The following is a 6202-nucleotide window of genomic DNA, read 5'->3' as shown; positions in this document are numbered from 1 at the left end:
TGAGATCGAACCCAGGTCTCCCGCATTGCAGGCAGATGCTTTACCATCTGAGCTACTAGAGAAGCCCCAAAGGGGAAGGAAGGGGATGGATAAATTAGGAATTTGGGATTAATATATACACACTACATTGTAAAAATGGATAAACAGTAAGGACCTACTGTGTGGCACAGAGAACTATAGTCAATATTTTGTAATAACCTTTAAGGGAAAATGAAGGGCTTCCCTGATGGCTCAGACGGTAAAGAATCTGTCTGCCAATGCTTGTCAATGCAGGAGACCTGGGTTCAATCCCTGGGTCGGGAAGATCCCCTGGAGAAGGAAATGGCAACCCACTCCAGTACTCTTGCCTTGAAAATCCCATGGACGCAGGAGCCTGAATCATTTTGCTGCGTACCTGAAACTAACACTGTAAATCAACTATACTTTAATAAAGGAGAAATCAACTTTTAAAAGGAGTAATTAAAAAAATCAATAGAAGTGGAGCCTAAAGAAGACAAATTCCAGTCCCAGGATGAACCACTACTACACAAGAGCGAAAATGATGCAGACGGCTGACGTGCTGCAGACGCTGTCGTCAGGATTTGAGTGGGCGACTGACAAGTCTCGTCATCACTCTGAGGGCAGGATGCCAGTAAAGCATGGTTAGCTGGTCGTAGCCATGACCCCACGCACAGAGGTCTCTCGACGTGTGCGGCGGGCTCTGCCTTTGGTGAGCTTGTCTCATTCTCTCACAGACAGCTTCAATGGAGGCTTAGAAGGACACAGACAATCAACTTGCCAAACGCAAGTCTGTTGCAGGGGATGAGCGCACTGAGATTCAGAAGAGCTCTACCGGCTGAAAGGTCGTGTCAAACCAACGTGAAGGATGTCATAAAGAGAGTGACCTTTTCAGTTTAGATGTTAAGGAGTCCGTTTTGCAAATATCATGAGTGAGACACCTATTGGAGGAGCAGTTCATGTGGGGGGAAAAAGCCTGTAATTTCAACGGACCACAAACCCCATATTCACAGATAGGGTTGGGAAGATCTGAGTATTAGTAGAAGCAGATGGTCCACCTTCAACGAGAGGGGAGTTTCGTGGGCCCGCGCCATGGCCTCATCTCTTTAGAGAACGGCTTTCAGCTGTGGGGGCCACAAGTATCAGAGGGGACGAAGGTGACGCTCTGCAAGGGACTTTGGGAAGAACTGGCTGCCTTCAGTTAAAGAGAGGAAGACCGAATCGGGCAGGGAGGAGGCCGATGGGCCTGCGTCAATACGGCGGCTCATGAGGAAGCCGGCGATGCCTGGCTTTGAGCCCCGCGCTGCCTCTCCCGGGCGGACTCCTCACACCCTCCGGGTCCCAGCTGCACTGTCTGTAAGCCGAGGGCAACAGCGGCAGCCGCTGAGGTCCGGGGTGGATTCAGTGAAACGTCCCCCAAACGCTGGCACCTAAATACAGCGCAGGTGCAGGAGGGGTCACAGGAGCGCACGGACCGATGCTGTCCTTGAGGCTTAGAACAGGGGCGGAGGGGCGCTCAGGTGGAGGTCACAGGAGCGCGAGCTCGCATCCCATCCGGGCAACGCAGCGAAGCCGCGCCCACCAGCCGGCCGCGGGCCTGCCTCCTGGGGAGGGGACCTGGGCCCTAGCCCAATCCCAGGGCTCTCTCCCTGCTTCCCACGCCTCCTGCACAGAACACCTGGGACAAAATACCTAACCCCTTCTTTCTTTATTTCCCACGGTACTCAAGGCAATGTCCTTCTAAAGCTTTTCAGAGCCACAGCTTATCTCAACTGGGAAGGCACCTCGTCACCTGTTACCTCCACCTCCAACTGGGTGTCCTGCCACTCAGCTCGTTCTGACAGCAGCTCCCCAGGTGAGCGCGGGGCCCCCAGGCTGGGCTCAGCCCCACGGGGATGGCCCCACTGCAGATACCATTCTCGAGTGCCAGGGACCACCTCCGCTTCCAGCCGACGAGCTACAAGTTCAGGAGTTCCTATGGCCCCTCCTCAGTCGCACGAGTCTCCAGGAGACTCTCAGAACCCAGGAAGGCGCTCTGCTCACTCTCTGTGTGCGCGGTGTGTGTGTGCGTGCGCGTGTGGTTCCCTCAGTCGCGTCCGACTCTTTGCAACCCCAAGGGCTGTAGCCCTCCAGGCTCCTCTGTCCATGGGATTGTCCAGGCAAGAATACTGGAGTGAGTTCTCCTTCTCCAGGGGATCTTCCCAACCTGGGGATCGAACCCTGGTCTCCTACACTGCAGGTGGATTCTTTACCGATGGAGCCACGAAAGACGCCCGTTCTCCTCACGATGCCTGTTACGAAGGATGCAGCTCAAGACCGGCCAAGTGGAAGAGCCTCGCAGAACAGGGATGGGGGTGGGGGTGAAGCATGGGCCCCATCCCCCGCCCCCGGCACACATCCTCCCAGAACCCTGGTGTGTTCCCCAGCCCAGAGACGCTCCAAATCTATCACTTAGGGTCATTTTTTCCCTTAAATCAAGAGACGATTGACTAAATCATCAGCCACGTGATTGAACTCACTCTCCAGCCCCTTCCCTCCCCAGAGGTGGGCAGGGGGGCCTGAAAGTCCCAGCTTTTACAGCCTCTCCCCTGAACCTACCTGGAATTGCTCTGTTAGTGTAAACTCACATGTGCTTGAGAGAGCCGCCTTGTAAATGATCAAAACACTCTTATCGTCTGGAATTCCACAGGCTTCGGAAGCTCTGTGTCAGGAACAGGGGGCAGAGAACAAGTGTGTTTTCATGACATCGAAGCTAAACCTCTGACTTCCCAGCCCTTCCGGGCTCCGACCATCCCGGTCAGACAGGCGCTCCTGACGGGAGGGACTGAGAACCCAGGGTGGCATCGCGTAAAGTAGACTTAGACCCGCAGAGGTCCTTCCACCCACGTCCACCCGTGTCCTTGACAGCAGACACCTGGTGAGTGGAGGAGTTCAGAGACCGCGGCCCGAAGCTGCCCGCCTGGCTGAAAGCGCAGTGTACCCGCAAGGCACAAGTTCTCCGTGCCATGGGCTCGGCTTTCCCAGCCCTGCCACCTGTCATCACCGGACAGACCACCTTCACACGGAGGTTCCCCTCCATCACGAGGCAGTGACCTGTTTAGTCCCCAGGCGAAACCTCCATGAGGGTTCTTCCTAGGAGCCTGCCTTAGCCAGGGGTGGGGGGGCGTCCCCCACCCACCCCCAACCCCCATGTCCACAGGGTCCTGGGAGCCTTCATACCTCCCCAAAGAGGCTTCTCAAGACCTGGGAGGTGGACGGGAGGCTCTCTGTGGACTGGCTTGGGGTGGGGGGGGAGTGGGGAGGAACCCCAAAGGACAGTGTCAGACAACAAGGCTGCTTTCAGAGGAGGCGGCCTGGGGACCGACCCTGGGGAGCGGGCGGGGGAGTGGGCGGGTGTCAAGGACCCTGGGGAGGGGGCGGGGTAGCGGGCGGGTGTCAAGGACCCTGCAGGTGCTGGGGGAGTGGGCAGGTGTCAAGGGGGTGAACTGTCCTGCCTAACAGACAGCAGGAACTCGGGGTTGAAAGGGAACCCCACCCGCCTCCACCCAGAGACTATAGGAGAGAGAAGACGAGACAGGAGGCTGGCCCAAGGCTGGAGAAGAGAGGAAAAAACAAAAACACTTCCACTGGAAAGTCAAAGGGGTAAGACGGGGCTCCGGGTTTTGGGGGGTGTCCTCCACCCCTGCCTGCAGCCCCCTCCCCTCGCCCCTGACCAGCTTCTGCGGGACAGCAGTTGCAAACCTACCTCCTGCCATAAGGATGTGTTTATTTTCCCGCAGATGAAGCCAACTAGCTGACCCAGAGGGTCCCTCCAGCCTCCAGCTGGTGAGCTGCGTGTCATGAATGGAGGGCTAGTTTCAGTTGATCTTGTTCACTTAGTAACATCACTTTTCCTCAAGACAGGGAAGCAGAGTTCCCCCAGTCTCCTTGATATGGATACTAGGCCAGACAAGTTTTATTATCATGGTTCCTCAGGTGAAATTCCCTACTAAATGCTCAAGTTTCATTTCAGTGGGTCTTCAACCTACCTGATTACGAAGGCCGCTTAGTGACCTTAGCAGTGAGTTTTCACCTTGCAGTCAATATTGAACTTGGAAAGTTTCTATGAGATGCCAACATTCAATTTTTGGCAGAGTTTCCTTCCCCCTTCCCCACAAAAACGCATACAGTTTCCTGTTCAGTTCTAAAAAGTGAATCTGATCCTTACTCTAAAACCAAACTGTGCCCTCGCTGTGTAAAACAGCTTTGTAACCTGTTTCCACATCTTGTGGTCTACCGTGTGTGTGTAGGAGTGCACACAGCCCAGCCTCCCTGAGTCTCACTGTGTGTGAGGCTGTGTGAAGACCCTGTGCCTCAGGAGGAACCAGATCGGGTGACCGGAGCCAAGCGCAAGTCTTGACCAAGAACTCCCTCCGTTCCTCCTGCAGCCAAACTTTTCAAATGCATTTTCAAGCTGTTCCAAAGGGTGGACACAGGGGCACCTTTCGCTGGGGTCTTTGTCCCGAGAGGAGAGGGCAGGAAGCCGTTGTCTCCTCAGAGATGAAGCCCTGGCCGACCTCCTGAGAGTCGAGGCGTGAGCACTGACCGAGGACCCCCGGAGCCGAGACGTGTCTGTGGAGAGCAGGTGTGAGGGCAGAGGTTTGCTCCTCCAAGGAACCGGATTTGCTTTCTAAGCCCCGATCACAGCTGTCTCCTGTTCCCCTCTCCAGTGTACCCCCGTGTACCCCAGAAGTGCTGGAAGCCACATGAGGGAAAGCACACAGATCGTTTACGTTCTGAGCTCAGCCTTCCACACGAGCTGGTGTGCTGGGGGGCCGGGATCAAGCACACACGGGTGGTGACGGCAGGACCTGGGGAGAGCTGTAGGCCACGGAAGGGCCAGGGTGCCGTCGGCTCCGCGCAGAGAGATAGAGAGGCCCGGGGCTGGTCTGCGGTCCACCCTCGAAGGCCCTGCATTCCACCCGCAGGGGCCTTCCTGCCCGACCTGCCCGAAGGGCCTGTGCTCTAACCAGACAGGGCAGCTCTCTCCTGGACAGCATTCCAAAAAAAGTCTGCCTTGGCTCTCTAATTCTCAGACTGCCGAGAACAGACCCCTTGCGGCAGTTTTCTTTGTGGCCCCTTGATCCTGGCTCTGTCCGTCTCTGAGCTTTTCATTCAGAAGCTTGTTTGCCACCTGGAAGAAAGAAGAGAGCTCTCAGGTCCAATGGGCCGGCCACCGGGCCTGCCCGCCGCCCCCTGTGATGACCCTGGACACGGTAGCCAAGTCCTCTTCCTCACGCTCTGCCTCGCACAGGTCCAGACAAGCCAAACCAGTTTTACTTCCTGAGTCTCCTGCTTTAATAAACAAAAAAAGAAGACGAAGAAGAAAATTTAGTGTGCATCTAGTAAGCATTTCAGGGGTGGTTTAGTCACTCAGTCGTGTCCAACTCTTGCAACCCTATGGACTCTAGCCTGCCAGGCTCCTCTGTCCATGGGATTTCCCAGGCAAGAATACCGGAGTGGGTTGTCATTTCCTTCTCCAGGGGATCTTCCCGACCCAGGAATTGAACTCCTGCACTGCAGGCCAATTCTTTACTGACTGAGCCACCAGGGAAGCCCCAGTAAACATTTTAGTATACTTTAAAATGTCATATTTAATACATGGATGCTTTTAAAAGTGCGACGCAGGGAGCTCCCTGGTGGCCCAGTGCTTAGGACTCCATGCTTTCTCTGCTGCGGCCAGGTGTTCAATCCCCGGTCAGGGAACCAGGATCCCACAAGCCTTGTGGCAAGACCGAAAAAATGAAAAGAAGTAAAAAGTGGGAAATGAGAATGCAAGGCTGTATAGCTGTGTTGTCCTCACGGTAGTACGGGATTTGTAAGCACTGGCAGATGCTTCTCTTCTGGGACGTGAGCTCAAGGTTTACGGTTGAAGTGCTGTTGGCGTGACTCTTCGTCTAATCTCATTGTGAAACAATTCAGTAGTTTAACTTTGAGGCCCAAGGGAAGTGGGCCCTGGCCACAAACCCTGCCGCCCGGTATCTCGAGGCCTAGACACTATGCCAGGCCCAAGGGCCCACGTTATCTCCTACGGGACCCGGAGGGGTTTATCTCATCATAGGCCGCAGGTCAAAGGGGAGGTGAAGTTCAGGAATGTTCCAGTTTCCCACTCCCCATGGCTAGTTTAAGGCTCAAGCAGATTTCTAATAATTGATTAGCAAGTGAC

At 55.1% G+C, this 6202-nt stretch overlaps 1 long non-coding RNA gene across 2 annotated transcripts; it reads left to right on the top strand.

Annotated features, from left to right (window-relative positions):
• Nucleotides 1-1699: 1699 nt before the first annotated feature.
• Nucleotides 1700-2636, top strand: LOC147347859 (uncharacterized). Of its 2 annotated transcripts, none has more exons than XR_015152862.1 (2): nucleotides 1700-1852; nucleotides 2237-2636. It is a non-coding gene; the product is annotated as an uncharacterized LOC147347859 (long non-coding RNA). The 2 variants fall into 2 exon arrangements; XR_015152863.1 differs by having other exon boundaries at nucleotides 1714-1852; nucleotides 2190-2636.
• The last annotated feature ends 3566 nt before the right edge of the window (nucleotides 2637-6202 follow it).

The sequence above is a fragment of the Bos grunniens genome, chromosome 23, assembly GCF_055505025.1.
Source record: "Bos grunniens cultivar Pamir isolate PY7600 chromosome 23, Bosgru_T2T1.0, whole genome shotgun sequence".
Classification (NCBI taxonomy): Eukaryota; Metazoa; Chordata; class Mammalia; order Artiodactyla; family Bovidae; genus Bos; species Bos grunniens.
Note: the sequence above shows the minus strand (reverse complement) of the source record. Positions and strands in the feature narration are given on the sequence as shown.